Raw genomic sequence first — 16,806 nt, forward strand, 5'->3', positions numbered from 1 at the left:
CTGATCTTTTGAAGGCCCCAGGACAAGATCGTAACGGGGTGGGTTGTGAGGAGGCTCCCCTCAGTAGAGGGGACATCACACTAGCATCAGTTCGGCCACCACTTCATTTTGCTGCAGCCATTTCTACAGCTGCATGCACTCCTACATCCAGAAACCCAACCTGCAGCTACTGCTGCCTGTGCTATGATCCTCCCCTTCCCCCTCGTGTCACGGGCCCCTGACACAACCAACACCCTACATGAGGGTTGCTGAGCGGTGTACCCTGGGTAACCTGCTGCCTAACAGCAAGGCAGTCTGAGCAAGCCAGTGGGCAGTGTTAGAGGGAGAAGGTCTTGGTCAACAGTCCCCAGTCCCCTACCAAGGTGGGGGATTCCCAAACATGGGAAAGAGTTTTAATAGACAAACAACGACAGATGACCACTACAAAGTCTAACATTGTTTTAAATATGGTGTTGTATTAGAACACAATCAAATGTTAGTTTTGCTACCATCACCTGCATTTTCTACTTCAGAACCATGAGATACAGCAATATAATTGCCAGAAATTTAAATTTGCTGGTATCAATTCTTTTAAATTCATTAATTCAATCCATTCAATAAGTACCTATTAAGTGCCAAATCTTAACTTGTAGTATTTAGTAATAATTTAGTTATATGAGCTGAGAAGCAATGTAGAATGCCTAACATAAATATTTTATTAAACATTCTGAAATTACTCAAATTTTAAAATATCTTAGAAAAAATAAATCTTTATAAGTCTACTATCTCCCTGAATTTCTCTGTATTTGCCTTCTTCTACAGTTTTTTCACATCTATCATACTTTTTCATCTTAAATTCTTATGGAATTGTATCTGAAATATCACAAATTTACAAATGAAGGCAGTAGAGAAATAATAAACAATATTGCTTTTTTTGGTAAAGAGCTCTAGAGACACAGAAACATCTCCCCTGAATCTCAAAACGTATTTTCAAACATCATGTAATTAGCTCATACTATGTGACAAAAAACACAGTCTGGTATTGAGACAGACTTGTTAATAAATGGTTACAAAACATAGAACACATTTTACCTTTCACACTTAAATAATTAATCTACCTGAAATTAAATTTGCTTATGGTGTGAAGTGAGATATGTTTTCATTTCCTTCAATATGAAAAATTGTCCCAGAACCACTTGTTTAATCATATTTCCCATCCTCATTAATCTGCAATGTAAGCTTCATCGTATGTCTAGCTGAAACTGAGATGTGGCTCTCTACCGTGCCCCACTGCACTGTTGCTATCCCTGCATTAATGCCAGTCTCTCCAAGCACAGTAAACTGCTCCAGAGAAGTCTTACTTGGAGGAGGTAAGATGTAATATATATTTATTCCTGTTAGGTCTACTTGGTCCATACTCTTGTTTAAATCCACTGTTACCTTATTGATTTTCTGTCTGGATGATATATCCACTGTTGAGAGTGGGACATTAAACTCCCTGGCTATCATTGTAATGCTGTTTATTTTTCCTTTTAGTTCTATTAGTATTTGCTTTATATGTATAGGTTCCACAATGTGAGATGCATACATTTTAACAATTGTTATATCTTCTTGATGAGTTAACTGCTCTATCTTCATATAATGACCTTCTTTGTCTCATTTTACCATTTTTAGCTTAAAGTCTATTTTGTCTGATATAAGTATAGCTAATTCTGCTCTGTTTTGATTCCCATTTCCATGAAATATTTTTTTCCATCCCTTCACTTTCAGCTTACATGTATCCTTAAAGCTAAAGTGGGTGTTTGTAGGCAGTATATCATTGAATCTTTTTTTTTAATCCATTACATCATTCTTTACCTTTTGATTGGGTAATTCTTATGTTTAAAGTAATTATTCATATGTAAGGTCTTGTCTGTTCTTTCTCTCTTGCTGTCTTACTTTATGATTTGATGACATTTTGTGGCAGTATGCCTTGACTCCTTTGTTGTTATCTTTTGTGTATCTATTACAAAATTTTCCTTTGTGGTTACTATGAGGCTTACATAAAATTTTTTATGGTTAAAACATCCCAATTTAGACTGATAAAAACTTAATTTCTATCACATACACAAACTTTAAGTACTTCTCCCCCTGTCATATTCTGGGTTATAGATGCTACAGTTTGTTTCCTTTTTGTACTGTGAGTCCAATAACAAATTATTGGTTAGTAATTTTAATACATTTGTTTTATAACTTCTAAACTAGAGTTGTAAGTGATTAACGTACCACAATGACAATATTAGAGAATCTTTGTCTATATATTTACTTTTACTAGTGAGATTTATACATTCATATGTCTTTACAATATTAATTAGCATCTTTTTATTTCAGCTTGAAGAATGCCATTTAGCATTTCTTGTAAGGCAGGTCTAATGGTGATAAATTCCTTTAGCTTTTTGGAGGGAGGGGGGAGTCTTTATCTCTCCTTCATTTGTGAAGCACAGCTTAGCCGGATATAGAATTCTTGGTTGAGAGTTTTTCCTTTCAATATTTTCAATATATCATATCACTCTCTCCTGGTCTGCTGAGAAATCTGCTCATAGTCTTATGAGTGTGCCCCTGTAAGTGACAGGTTGTTTTTTTCTTGCTGCTTACAAAATTCTCTCTGTCCTTGACTTTTGACAATTTAATTATAATATGCCTTGGTGAGGCCCTTTTTGGGTTCAACCTATTTGGAATCCTTTCCCAGAATCCTTGGAAATTTGGATGTCCATTTCTCTCCCCAAGTTTCAGTCATTATTTCTTTAAATAGACTTTCTGTCCTCTTCTCTTTATCGTCTCTTTCCAGTATTCCATAATGCATATACTGTTGTTATGGTGTTCTGTAAGTCTTGCAGGGTTTTTTCACTCTTTCTTATCCTTTTTTTTTTTTCTCTTTTCACTCCTCTGACTTGATAATTCCAAATGATCTGTCTTCAAGTTCACTGATTCTTTCTTCTGTTTGGTCAAGTCTGTTGTTAAAGCTCTCTATTGAATTCATCATTTCAGTCACTGTATTCTTCAGTTCTAGGATTTCTGTTTTTTTAATGGTTTCTATTTCTTTGTTGAACTTCTCATGTTGTTCATGCATTGTTTTCCTAATTCTGTTTAGTTGTCTCTGAGTATTCTTGTAGTTCGCTGAACCACTTTACAAGGATTTTTCTGAGTACTTTATCAGATAGTTCATAGATGTCCATTTCTTTAATGTCAGTTTGGAATTTTATTAGTTTACTTCGGTGGTGTCATGTTTATCTCATTCTTTGTGATCTTTATATCCTTATATTGGTATCTGCACATTTAAGTAAGCGGTCTCCTCTTCCAGACTTTACAGATTCACTTCAGCATGGAAAGAGCTTCACTAGTCAGCTCAGCTTGGGGTACTGGGTGGGTCAACAGGTAGAGTCCATGGGCAGGCAGGGCTTGCTATCAGGGTCTCTAGTTGGTCAAGACTAGAGAGTTGGCCCATGCTCTCAGGTCAAGTGGGGGGTAGGGGATGCCTCTGACTAAGCTCCATGGCTAAGTGAGCCTGCTGGTTGGGTCCTTTGTTCTAGCAATGCCACAATGTGGACTTTGTGCTCAGGAGGGGCTTCTGGTGGTGCTCCACAGTCAGATCAGGCCACTAGCTGGGCTCTGAAAACGCTTCTGGTCAGTGGGGCTGCAGGCTGTGTTCCCTGGCAGGGCAATGACACTAGTTGGATTCAACAACTTGGCACAGCTGTGGGCTGGGTTTCACAATTGTTCCTGGTCTGGTGGGGCCTCAGGCTGTGCTCCCCAACTGGATGGTGCCACTTGCTGGACTCCACATTCAGGTGGGGTGCATGCAGGGGTTTGTGGTTGGGTGGGGCCTCGGTCTGTGCTCTGTGATCAGGTGGGGCCACAGGCTATGCCCCAAGGTTTGTGGGAGCCACAACTGGGGCTTTGCAATTGGGTAGGCCACTGGCTGTGCAGCTGTGCTGCACTCTTAGGCAAGGCTGCTGGTCAGGCACTCCGACTGGGCATGACCTCCTTCTGTATTCCACAGTCGTATGGGGCTGAAGATTGTGCTCTGTAGTAAGGCAGGCTCCCTGGTTGGGTGGGACCACAGGTTATGTTCCATGATTGGACAGGGTCACTGGCTGGGCTCCCTGTCTGGGCAAGGTCACAGGCTACATTCAGCAGTTCAGTAGGGCTGTAGGGCAGGGCTGTAGGCTGGACCCCAAGGCTACCCAGGGTCATTGTTGAGGGTCCCTTGCTATGCAGGGTCATAGGCTATGATCAACAGTTGGGCAGAGCTGCTGGCTTGGCTCCCAGGACTGTCAGATGGGTTCTGCAGCTGCCTGGGTTCTCTGAACAGGCTTCCTGATTGAGTGGGACCGGAGGCTTTGCTCAGCAATTGAGTGGAGTTGTATACTCATTTCCCTGCCCAAGTAGATTCATAAAATAAGCTACACAGCCGGTGGAGCTTATTGGCTAGGGTCCCAAATCAGGCAGAACTGCCAATCAAGCTTCTTGGCCAAATGGGTTCACAGGCTCAGCTCTGCCCATATGGCTCAGATGGTGGGTCCCATTAGCTGAGATCTCTGCTTGGGCACTGCTGCAAGTAGGAATATGGTCTGTCAAGATCTGAGCCCTGGTTTCTGTAAACCCTGCCCACTTTGTGTCTATCTGATTCCCAGTGGTTGTACCCTGAGGATTCTCCTAATGATCACCACCAAGCAAGATCTAAGCGGGCCTCTTGGGAAGGGTCCTGCAATGCTGGTGAAGCTAGATGCCCACCTTGCACTCCCACTGGAGAAATCATAGGCTGAGAGGTGGGGGTCAGGTTGCCTATCGTGGAAGTGCAGTGCCAACCTGGAAGAGGGGCAATGGACTCAAAGCAAAACTGCTCCTCATACCCCTCTAATTCAATCTTCTTGGTCTCTGTGGTCCAGTGAGTGCTTCAGCCCCACCCTGGGTTCTGGGATTTTCACAATAGGGTCTTGTCTATGGAGAGTTGCTAGTTGGTCTTGTGAGTATCTTTAGAGTATTTTTCATTCAAGAGTATACTTGAATATTAAAGTTTGCTCTCATTCCTCCACCCCACACATTCATCCATTGGATTATGCAAAACTCTGAATCCTTATGTGATGTCAAGAAATTGAAGGTCAGCCTGGTCTGTGGTGTTTTCCATAGTTATTGCTTTTCTTATGCTATACTTGATGCCACTATCAAGTATCTGTTAAATACTGCTTCTTAGGAAAAGCTAGAGAAGTGCCCCTCGCAGAGCTTGTCTACACAGAGTGCCACCTCGGCCACAGGGATTAATCTTCCAGCATCCATGAGACACTCTCCACAGTGGCTCATTACCTCCTGAGGAGCTTTGCAAATCTCCAGCATCTACAGAATCTGTTCCCCATCAACACAGCCTGGCTCAGTAAATCCCTCCTCAGAACACTCTCTTCGTCTCTCCAAGCATCATCCTCTCTCCTCTCATTCTCTTCTCTTGGCAACTTCATTCCATCCCTTGTTGAGCCTGACTTCCCCAACAAAGGCTACCTGGTTAAACCTGAAGATGATACAAAAGGGAAGAGGGGGGCCCTTGACCAATTATTCTCAAAACACACTATGCATGAGAATCACTTGAAGTGCCTTTTAATGTATACATCTTATTCAGTCAGTTTTGAGTGGATCCCAGAAATTTATAGGAAGGGCCCTGGATAAATTGGAAACAGGCGGTCTCAAGGACCACACTTGGAAAAACATTGGCCTAAGTCCTGCAATACAAGTGCTTGGCTGATCCTCCAGGAGGGACAGGAATGAAAAAACACCTCTCAGCCTTTATGATGAACTTACAAAACAGCCTTCAGTCTGGAAAACAAGAGTTATTTCTCAAATCTGGTTATCTAGCTCTATGTGCTTTTCAACTTTTTTCTAAAATATAAATATTCTGGGTGTCAGGATGAGAATCTGATCCTCTGAACTAACAATAGCTAATAGATCAAGTCATTTAATGTGCAAGAAGCAGAAAAGGTATTAACATGATATATATTCAAATAATTTACATGCCTATACAAATTACATATACATATTTTCAGATTTTGCTATTGCAAGTGTTTTCATTGCCAACTTATTTTGTAAGCCTATATGTTATGCATATACATCTATTTTATGCCTTATAGACAACTGCAAAGTAACTTTACTTTTCTCATGGAGAAATTTTTTTTATTTTGCTTTCACCTCACAGTATTTACCCAATTGTATAGTAAGAACCATTTCTACCTAAGAAAGGGAATCTGTAAAAAGTACAAAGCACAGTAATGAAGCAACTTTCAAAGTTGCAACTTTCAAAGTAAATATGTTTTTCTTTTTTCTCTCTCCCAATAAGTACTCAAAGGCATCCACTAGCTGTTCCTAGGCAAAAATTACCTTTTTGAAATATGGAAAACTGAAAGCCAGAAAATGTGAAATAATAATGATAAAAATGTAAACAGTAGCCTCTTGGGAGAAAGGTGCATCCAATATTTTCATTATTTTCTTATCACCACCAAACATAAGATATTAAGGCCTCATAGAGAGGATATGCCCATGATTCTAGTTAGATACATTCTTTCTTTGAACACTTATCCCAAGAATTTTTGTGTTACTATGCATTTACAGAAATGGGGAAAAAATCATTGTGCATTAAATTTAAGATACAATTGCATGTAAATTCACTTTCAGATTGTTTTATTCCTTTGTAGCATACTACATTTTTATTATTATTTACCAGATAAGAATTCAATATATGCTTGCCTTAAGAATTACCACATTTAAGATGACTCCCAAAAGTGGGCAGGAGAGTACCTTTCATTTTTAATTACAGTGAGGGAAAATTTTCAGGACACCAAAAGGCAAAGAGTGGCCCAAAGTCATCTTTAGTCCCCTTTACTCCCTATCAATCATGTGCAGTACAAGCAGAACCCACAGCATTAAAATCCAAACTGCCCCTGCCCTCTGTAGGAAGGAGGATTGCTTCAACTATCTGAGCAGTCTTAGAATCCACAGCAGATGGCTCTCTGAATAGCAGGGTCAGACAACAGAGGGACTGTTTCAAGAGCAACCAAGGCTTTGTACAGTAAGCCCAGGTGACCACTGTACAGGGCAAAGGTGTACTATGACTTTCCCCATAGAAGAAGTTATGACTCTTTGTGATATTCTATGTTTCTGATGTTCAACTGTGTTTCACCTTATTTTAAGACACTGATGGGCAAGTTTTATCATATTTATCATAAAAATATTAAATGAATAAAGATTATTTCCAAACAAAGAGAACTCTTAACAATGGATTGTCATATACTAAGGGGTCTCCTTCCTTTAATTCCTTTTCTAAGAACAATACACTATAGTCACCAACTATTTGTTCACTGACTTCTCATGAGAAGAAAAATGGATCTTAGTTCTCAGATAGGGACCCAAATCGGAGATTTTCTCAGGAGTGTCATATAACTATATCAAACAAAAGGAGAGAGAGTATGTGAAAAACCCCTTAAAATAGAATTCAGCAGAATAGGAAAGATGAAAAGAGATTTACTGAAAGACATATATTCTGAAGATGCTGAGTGAAATCTGTTTTGTTACTAAAAACTTCTTTTTATTGACTTACACTTTTAGGCATACTTTAGCTCCATTCCTGAATTACTTTGCTCAGCAATGGCCCCTAAAGGTATAGCTTTCAGGATTTCTGCCTTTCTTCCTGCTTGCTTTTGCAAAGCAGTTAATTACTTATTAGCCAAGATTTAAATGCATCAAGGGAATCAATTAATAATTTTGCAAAACAAAGTCACACTTTTAATAATGTGAATCCTCACAATTTATGTAACTGTTTAGCATATCTACATTTTCTTAATCAATATTAATATAACTAAATGAAATATAATTTATACTTTATTCATTTCAGATACCATTACTTAAAATTAGAATTCAACTATTCTACTGAAATTAGTTAATTATTTCCAAAACATCTAGAGGGCTGTTGATGCTTTGACTCTAATGTGTGAAAGGGAATTCCTACAAAGAGCTCACTTTGGATCCATTTAATTTCTCTTGGGATCTTAATATATAGAAAACATAAGCTGCTCTTATAGCTTTTTAATTTTATCCTATTATTAAAAACAATTATATTAACTCCCCTATGTGGAGTCCATTAGTGTTTTCAATGTTTATGAGTTTGTGTGTGTGTGTATGCTTAAGCAACGGCTAGAGGGAAGCAGAAAATACATGCATTTTGAAAACGAGAAACATAATACTTTTGGACTGTGGACAAGAAAAGGTGATGTTTGGAAAATAGACAATGAGACTTTGAGAAAGTCTTGTCTTTTTTTATTTTGTTTTTAAAGACGCCAAATTTTCTACTGTTAAATTCAATTTTTAAGAGCTTTCCTCAAGGGAAATTTGGGAATGTGAAAAAAATCAGGCAATAGCATATATATATTATATAGTATTATTTCAAAGTATACAAAAATGTTTTCATTTTGTTAACCATAAGAGCACTTCAGAGTTTACACTGTTCCCTTTGAAAACTTAAGTGCAGAAAAAAACATTACCTATCATACAAAATAGCAATTTGCATTTACTTTATCATAGTTTTATTGCTTTTTTGGTTTTGTTTTATTGCAAGACCATAGTATTATTTATTTATTTATTTATTTATTTATTTATTTATGTCTGTGTTGGGTCCTCGTTTCTGTGCGAGGGCTCTCTCCAGTTGTGGCAAGCGGGGGCCACTCTTCATCGCGGTGCGCGGGCCTCTCACTGTCGCGGCCTCTCTTGTTGCGGAGCACAGGCTCCAGACGCGCAGACTCAGTAGTTGTGGCTCACGGGCCCAGCCGCTCCGGGGCATGCGGGATCCTCCCAGACCCGGGCCCGAACCCGTGTCCCCTGCATTGGCAGGCAGATTCTCAACCACTGCGCCACCAGGGAAGCCCCAAGACCATAGTATTATGATGTCAATTTTTTAATCTCTGAAAAAATTTATTTCATTCACCAGTAGTATTTTATATTGTCATAAGAAAAACTCATTTGAGAATAACAGCCAAAGGAATCTCAGACATATAGAAAGACTGTGTTTTAGACATAGAAAAGTCACAGTATAATGTCCCAAAGAAACTGAATCATTTGTTATTTAATTGAGACAGTTCTGGTTTGATAAAACACCTAAAATATGATCCAGAGGAGCAAACAGATTTAACATTACAGAATAATGTCAGTATATTTTAGACTCTCCTTTTTCACTTAATAGTTAAGAAAAAATCCTGGAAGCTAGATAACTAATTATTTGAGCACTTTCTCACACACAAATATTGATAACTTTCCCCACTCTTATTAATACACTGGATAATTGGTCAATATGACTCTTAGTCCATAGTTCTTTATATATGACCAGTAGCTTCTGAATTTTTAGGAAAATAGCTATTAACTACTTGGGGATGTCCTAGTTAAAAGAATATGTGTCCAAGAACAAGGAAGTCTGGACTTGGGTCTGGACCTCTCCCTGTCAACTAGCTGTGTCAACTCTTACAGACTAAACTCTGCAAGCCATAGTTTCCATATTTCACAGTTTCCATACTTTAAACCGAGTTTAAACCAGTCAAAAAACTAATTCCAAATTCTAGGTGAATTCCATTGGGGGTTTGCCTATTTTTGTGTGTGTGTTTTCTTTTGGGCGGGGATGTATCTTCCAAAAAAGATCTGATAAGACTATTCTTCCTTTCCCTTTCTTGAGAGAGTGTTTATGAGTGTGTTGGATGACAGGCCTCAGGATACTTGGAATGTATCAAAAGAATTATGCATTTCATTGACAAGTGATAAAACCTTAAGAACATGAGTTTTTTTTCATCTTCTCAAACAGAGAAATTTTAACCTATTTCCCCATCCTGGGCATACTGCCAGGCCATTTTATCTCTGAGCACTCTCTATTCCTTTACTCATTGGTGATGTCTCTTTTGAGAGTTGTTTGCTAGTTTTGATAATTTTTTCCTTCTACCATGGGTAGAAGAAAACTTTAAACTTTAAAAATCTTAAAAAACTTTAAGATTTTTATTGAGAAGATAGAGAAATTGACTAGAGCCTTGAAAGTAGTCATTTCAATAAATCTTACAGAGTTATTTCAAGAATGCAAGAACTTCTAATAAGTTTGATCCGTGACTTAGAGTAATCATCAAAAATTGCAAAATCAGTTAATAGCAAACCAAAAACAAACATAAAGAATTAAAATATATTATATCCAAAGAAAATGTGGTATATATATATATATATATATATATATATACAATAAAATATTACTCAACTATAAAAAATGAGGAAATTCCACTATTTGAGACAACACAGATGGAACTTGAGAGTATTATACTAAGTGAAATAAGTCAGACAGTAAAAGATGAGTACTATATAATATCATATATATATGAAATCTTAAAAAAAACCAAGGTCATAGACACAGAGAACAGATTGTTCGTTGCCAGAAGCATGGTTTAGGGGGTGAGCAAAATGGGTGAAGGTGGTCAAAAGGTACAAACTTCCAGTTACAGAATGAATAAGTTCTAAAGATGTAATGTACAGCATGGTGACTATAGCTAATAATACTGTATTGTATATTTGAAAGTTACTAAGAGAATATATCTTTAAAGTTCTCATCACAAGAAAAAAATATTTGTAACTGTATGTGGTGATGGATGTTAACTAGACTTATTATGATAATCACTTCTCTCTCTCTCTCTCTATTATATACATATAGAATCATTATGTTGCACATCTGAAATTAATATAATGTTAGATGTAAACTGTATCTCAACAAAAATGAAAAATATAGATACAATATTCGAAGCCATTTTAATTGTCTTCCTATTTCATTACTTTTTTCTCTCAATCACCAATTTTTCATAATAGTAAAGAGCCATATTTTGCTATTTGTATATGAGTATTCTTCAATTCACTGTATTTATTTTTACCAATTAAAGTAATCATTATCCAGTCTTTACACCTCATGAGTACTTGTTTTTACAACAATCTATGAAGTTTCCAAGGTAAGATATGATTTCTAAATCCTACCAGCCTCTTTCCTTCTTGACTTCTAGTCTATAGAAAGGGGAAAAAAACAAAACATGGAACTCAGCTAAATGGAACAAATTACCAGCTTTATTTAAAACTCTCTGGTAACAACTAGATTGGAGACCACAGCAAGACTGCCTCTTTCTGCTCAGGACTTGGAATTCAGTATCTACACTATCCTGACTCAAACATTAAGTCACAGGTGAGGAAACCATACCTGAGATAATAAAGACCAGGTTTGCTTATTTCATGGGACGAGAAGGACAGAAGTGTTTGAGTGCAGGCAGTTCCAAGAAATTGGCAGAGAAATAAGAGAGAGCTGGCAAAGTCACCTTGCTTTGGCCCCACCCTCTGATTAATTCAGTTGATATGGAAGTAAAAATTTTCCCCTCTCCAAAACAGATAAGTCACTTCTCCTATGCGGAGGAACTTTGAAGTGGTAGAGAAAGAAATCTTAATTGTTCCCTCCTATGCTGCCCTTTTCCTCCACTTCCTTAGCTACATGATGGAGTGGATTTTCTCTAATAAAAAAAATTTGGACAGGTTAAAAAATACACACACACACACACACACACACACACACACACACACACATTATCCTTAGTTTCAACAAGTAGGACTATGTCAGTATGTGGAGGCTTGATTTGAAAGATTAACGAGTATCCATTTTATTAACTTAGCCGACATATACTGAGTTCCAAAAACACAGTTTTCGGAATTCTGGAGCAGAGATGAGCAGAAAGGGAGAGAGTGATGCAAAAACAAATGACACACAAATGACTTCAGAGATTATAGTAAATATTTCAAATACAGGAACACTAAGCAACAAGTCTTTTATTTGATTTATACTGCCTAGGATTTGTTGAGATAAATGCTTAAATTACAAATGACACTATAATAGTGAGCAAGTCGATCTAATTAAACTTTTACAAAGAAAGAAGAGAATAGGACACAGGCAATATTTGAAAAAAAATAATTGCTAAAAAGTGGTGAAAGCCACCAATCCACAGATTCAATAATCCACTGAATTCCATACAAGCAAAACAGAAAGCAAACCATATCTACTCACATTGTAATGAAATTACAGAACACCAAAAAACAAGTGAGAAAGAGTAAAAACCAGCCTGGAAGAAAAGACATTCAAGAGAGTGAAAACTGGACTGCCAGCTAAATCTCAAAAAACAAAAACAGAAGTCAGAAGTCATAAGACAGTGCAATGCCATTTTCAGTGTTGAGCAAAAATAACTGTCAATTTACTATACGTGGCAAAAAATATCTTTAAATAACAAGGACAAACTTAAAATATTTCCTGACTAATAAACTAACAAATTCACCTTCACTAAGAAAATTCTATCAGGAGTTCTTCAGGCAGGTGGACATTCATATAAAAAGGAAGGTCTGAGAAGCAAAAAGGAATAAAGTAGGAGGCAAACCCCACTAATTCATAATAATAAAGGTTTAATTCTCCAGGAAAATATTCAAATTCTAAACTCATATGCATAAAATAATGTATCCTCAAAATTCATAAGGCAAAACTTGACAGAATTACAAAGAGAAATAGAAAAACCTATAGTAATGAGGGCAGATTTTAACACACCCCTGTCTCTAACTGGGAGATCAAACAATGGTAGATTTCAAAAACGGCCACAAATTCCTCCAACGACAGTATACATGGCCTTTTGCTATATAATTTTGTCACTTTTCCCATGAAAATGTGGACTTTATTTCTCCACGATTTGAATGAGAGTTTGGGTATGTAATTTGTTTTGGCCAAGGAATCATTACCAAACATGATACAAACACTTACACATTGGGACTTGCTCTCATGCTGGTTTTGAGAACCCTACAACCACCACCAAGTGAGTTAGCCTGAACTAGTCCACTCTATGAAGAATGCCTTTGGGCTCAGTTGTCTCCATCACCCCTACTGATAGCCCCCCAATGCAATGACCATATATATGGCCACTGTGGACCCACTTGTGATACAGCTGACCACTATAATGTATGAATAAACCTAGCTGACACCTCCTGGAGCAGAGATGAGCCATACTAACTGAACACAGCCCAAATTATTGACCTAAAAAATTATGAGCAAATAACAATTAGTTTATTTTATTTTATAAATCTATTTATTTTATTTATTTATTTTTGGCTGTGTTGGGTCTTCATTGCTGCACGCGGGCTTTCTCTAGTTGCGGCGAGCGGGGGCTACTCTTCATTGTGGTGCATGGGTTTCTCATTGTGGTGGCTTCTCTTGTTGTGGAGCACAGGCTCTAGGTGCACGGGCTTCAGTAGTTGTGGCTCGCGGGCTCTAGAGCACAGGCTCAGTAGTTGTGGCACACGGGCTTAGTTGCTCCGCAGCATGTGGGATCTTCCCCGACCAGGGATGGAACCCATGTCCCCTGCATTGGTGGGCAGATTCTTAACCACTGTGCCACCAGAGAAGCCCAACTATTATTAGTAAGTTTGGGGCAGGTTCATTTTGCAGTGAAAGCTAACTGATAGTTTCCATTTATAGAAAGTTCAAAAAAAGGTAAAATTAAATAATATATTGCTTATAGATACATAATACAAAGTTGATTTTTAAAAGCTAGTTTAAAAAGCAAGAGAATGATTAACATGAAAGTCAACATATTGCCAGGATGGGGATAAAATTGGGAACAGGCATACAGAGAATTTCTAAAGTGTCTGTGATATTCTATTTTTGATTTGAGTAGTGGGTACACATTATTTGGATTTTTTATTACTATTCTTTAAAAAGTACATATATGTTTACACATCCTTATAGAAATATATTTCACATTTTTAAAAGGAAAAATAAAAATAAAGTAAAAAAGAACAAACAGCAAAATCAATGCCACGTTTCAGGGAGAGGACATAGGGAATAAACAATGGAAAGAAAAGGCCTCCCCAAAAGGCTAGAAATGATGTTCAGTCTACCAGTAAAGACCTAGAGCCAAAGATATCTGACTGAGCAGAAAAAGTTAATGTCTGGAAGTAAATAAAAAGAATTACACTTGTCTCCAAAATATCTGTGAATAGTCCCCAGTTGGAGAATTACAGACTTCTGAGAAAGTGATGTAGACCAACTCCAAAAACTTCTGATATTGCCTAAATATTCTAGGCAGGTAAAAGGCAGAATATTCCAGAAGATAAAACTATGAGCACCAAGAAAGCTAAAATGGAAAATGTCACAAAACTAAAATGGAAAGACTCCCCTTATATTTATTTATTGTATTACAAACTGGGAAAAGGAATAACTTATTACCAGTTGGAACTTTGAACTCAAATCTCAATGCAGGACACTGATAAACTAGATTGACTCATCTGGAGAATTATTTTTGCTGAGGCTTACATGAGCCCAGGGACCTAAAACAATGGCAGAAAGAACAGGGTTTTTGCCTTAAACCTCTAAACTCACAACTGTCTCTTGGACTTCTGAGGAGGAAAGCCCAGTCCAGGGCACACACACCAGCAAGAAAAGAAGTTTGCAGAGACAGATTTTAGCCCAAGGCTAGGAAAGCTTCTCCCTTGATTGACCTACCACACTAACACAGAGAGTTGAAAGAGACATAGGATGCAAAAAAGAAGCCAAAATAAAAACAGATTGTTGGAGTTTCTCTGGAAAGGGAGCATTCCTGGCCAGTTTCACACTCCAGTCACATTAGGCTGCGTATCAGGAGAAGACCAAAGTAAGCAAAGGCAAGGGATCCACCCTGAGGGAGCCTGTGTGATTGAGAATACCAATCAAATTCTAAGGGTATCTACAAGAGAGAATAAAGGTGTTAATCATGGGAGGTGGATTTCATGCCACAAGGAACCTAGTGGCTAGAGTAGTTATTCACTCCCATTTGCCCAGGAAAGTTAGATTCACACCATTGTCTGGGCATAATTATTAACAGCACTTCATCTCGCTCAGAGAAGTGTCTCTGTTTTGACAATAAATTATATAGCCATTGTACGTATAAGGAAAGTCCTTTGAGGGGAGTTCAGAGCATTAAAGCTGAAAACGAGCCCCTGTTTGTTTTCACTGTTTCTTGTCTTCAACTATTTTTGATCAGCACTTCTCCCAGGACATGATACCCTATGCCTGTCTCTCCTCCACAGGTGCTTTTCATCTCCTTCTTTTCTCTCTATTTCTCCAACAACAGAAATCACACCATCACTATCTTATTCCAAATGAATGGAAATCTCTAATTATTTTTGGTAGAGTGATTCATTGGATCATAAGAATTATAGGAATCCCCGAATTATAGGATTCAAATTGGGGTCCAAGAAGGGTGAGAAAGATGGGTTTGCGGGATAAAATAAAATCTAAAAATTCCTGTTCTGGATACGTCTTGGTTTACATCGCAGTCTTTTAGTTGTTGTTGTTATAACATAGCTGCTCCAATACCAATAGATGCTATTTTCAACAGTGTTAGACATTCACATTTTTCCTCAGTGGGTGTATTAAACTATATCTTCAATCCAGTGACTTCCATTTCATTTGCTCATGTCTACTTTCATTTCTCCACGTGTGCTGGGGTGTTTCCAGCAGTGAGATGTTTTGTCTTTTCTTTAGAGATTATCAAATTCTTCATTTATAAACTATATATACTTAATACTGAAGATGACTGACAAGTTCAGTTATCATTGCATAGAACTGAAAACATCTAAAATGCATTAAAATAATCTCCTAGATCCCAGCTTTCCTTCCTTAATTTCCATTCTTATGTGATTTTAGCACTAGGCTTCTAAAAGCTCCTGTTTGTGCTTTTTTTTAAAAAAGGTGAGAACTATACCATCTGTCTCTACAATGATCAAATTTTTCCCTAAAATAAACATAGTACAGAACTCTCATTTTCTAATTCAAAATTTTAGTCTTATTAAGGTAATTTACATTTTATAATTCAATCAGAGGACAATTTATTTGAAAGAGATGAATCCTTTCAAAATCCCTGAGGGATTTCAGATCAACAACCTTATACCCAAGGAGCAATAGCAGAGCAGAAGTCAAAATATCAATTTACTGACTGTTCAATGCTTTTTAGACTCAAGTCTAAGCTTGTGGCCTAACTACTCCCACCACTATTCCTAATCGAAACTTACAATTCAGCATGATAAGATGTTATGGAAAAATCCAAACGAACTTTTTGACCAACCCAATATTAATAGCCTTCAGAGAAAAAGAGATGATCCAGTCACAAGAGGGGCCTTGAATCCATTCAACCATCTAGTTACAATGAACAAGAGAAAAGAGAATGAAACACTTTCACCTATGGCTATGACTTTCCTAGGAAAGAAACAAGAGCAATATATAGATATAGATGTAGATATATAGAGATATGGATATATAAAAGAAGCTATGAGTGAGTGCTGGGTTTTAATGTCCTTTAACACAATTATGTAATAGAACGTGGCTCTGATAGTTGACTTATCAACTCCTCCTCCATATTTGAAGCAAAATAAGACTGGTTTCCCACTCCCACCGCCCAGGCACTATGCTGGGTGTTAGTGATACAAAGATCAGCATTACATCCCTCACAAACAGGTCATACTGCTGGAGAAAATTTCAAATGAATCAACTATCAGGCTCCTTCAAAGGCGAGACCTACATTATTCTACTAAATATGCATTAATCTAAGCAAGCAGCTTAATCACAGGCTGTATAAGACAACAGCAGAAATTCACTAAAATTAAGTATCTTGTTTAACTAGTTTGATTCTAATATTTTCAGAGTCCATCCCCACACAAGGATGGATCTGAGCTTCTGATCAGTGAAAA

This window comes from Balaenoptera acutorostrata, chromosome 1 (genome assembly GCF_949987535.1).
Source record: "Balaenoptera acutorostrata chromosome 1, mBalAcu1.1, whole genome shotgun sequence".
NCBI classification, from domain to species: Eukaryota; Metazoa; Chordata; class Mammalia; order Artiodactyla; family Balaenopteridae; genus Balaenoptera; species Balaenoptera acutorostrata.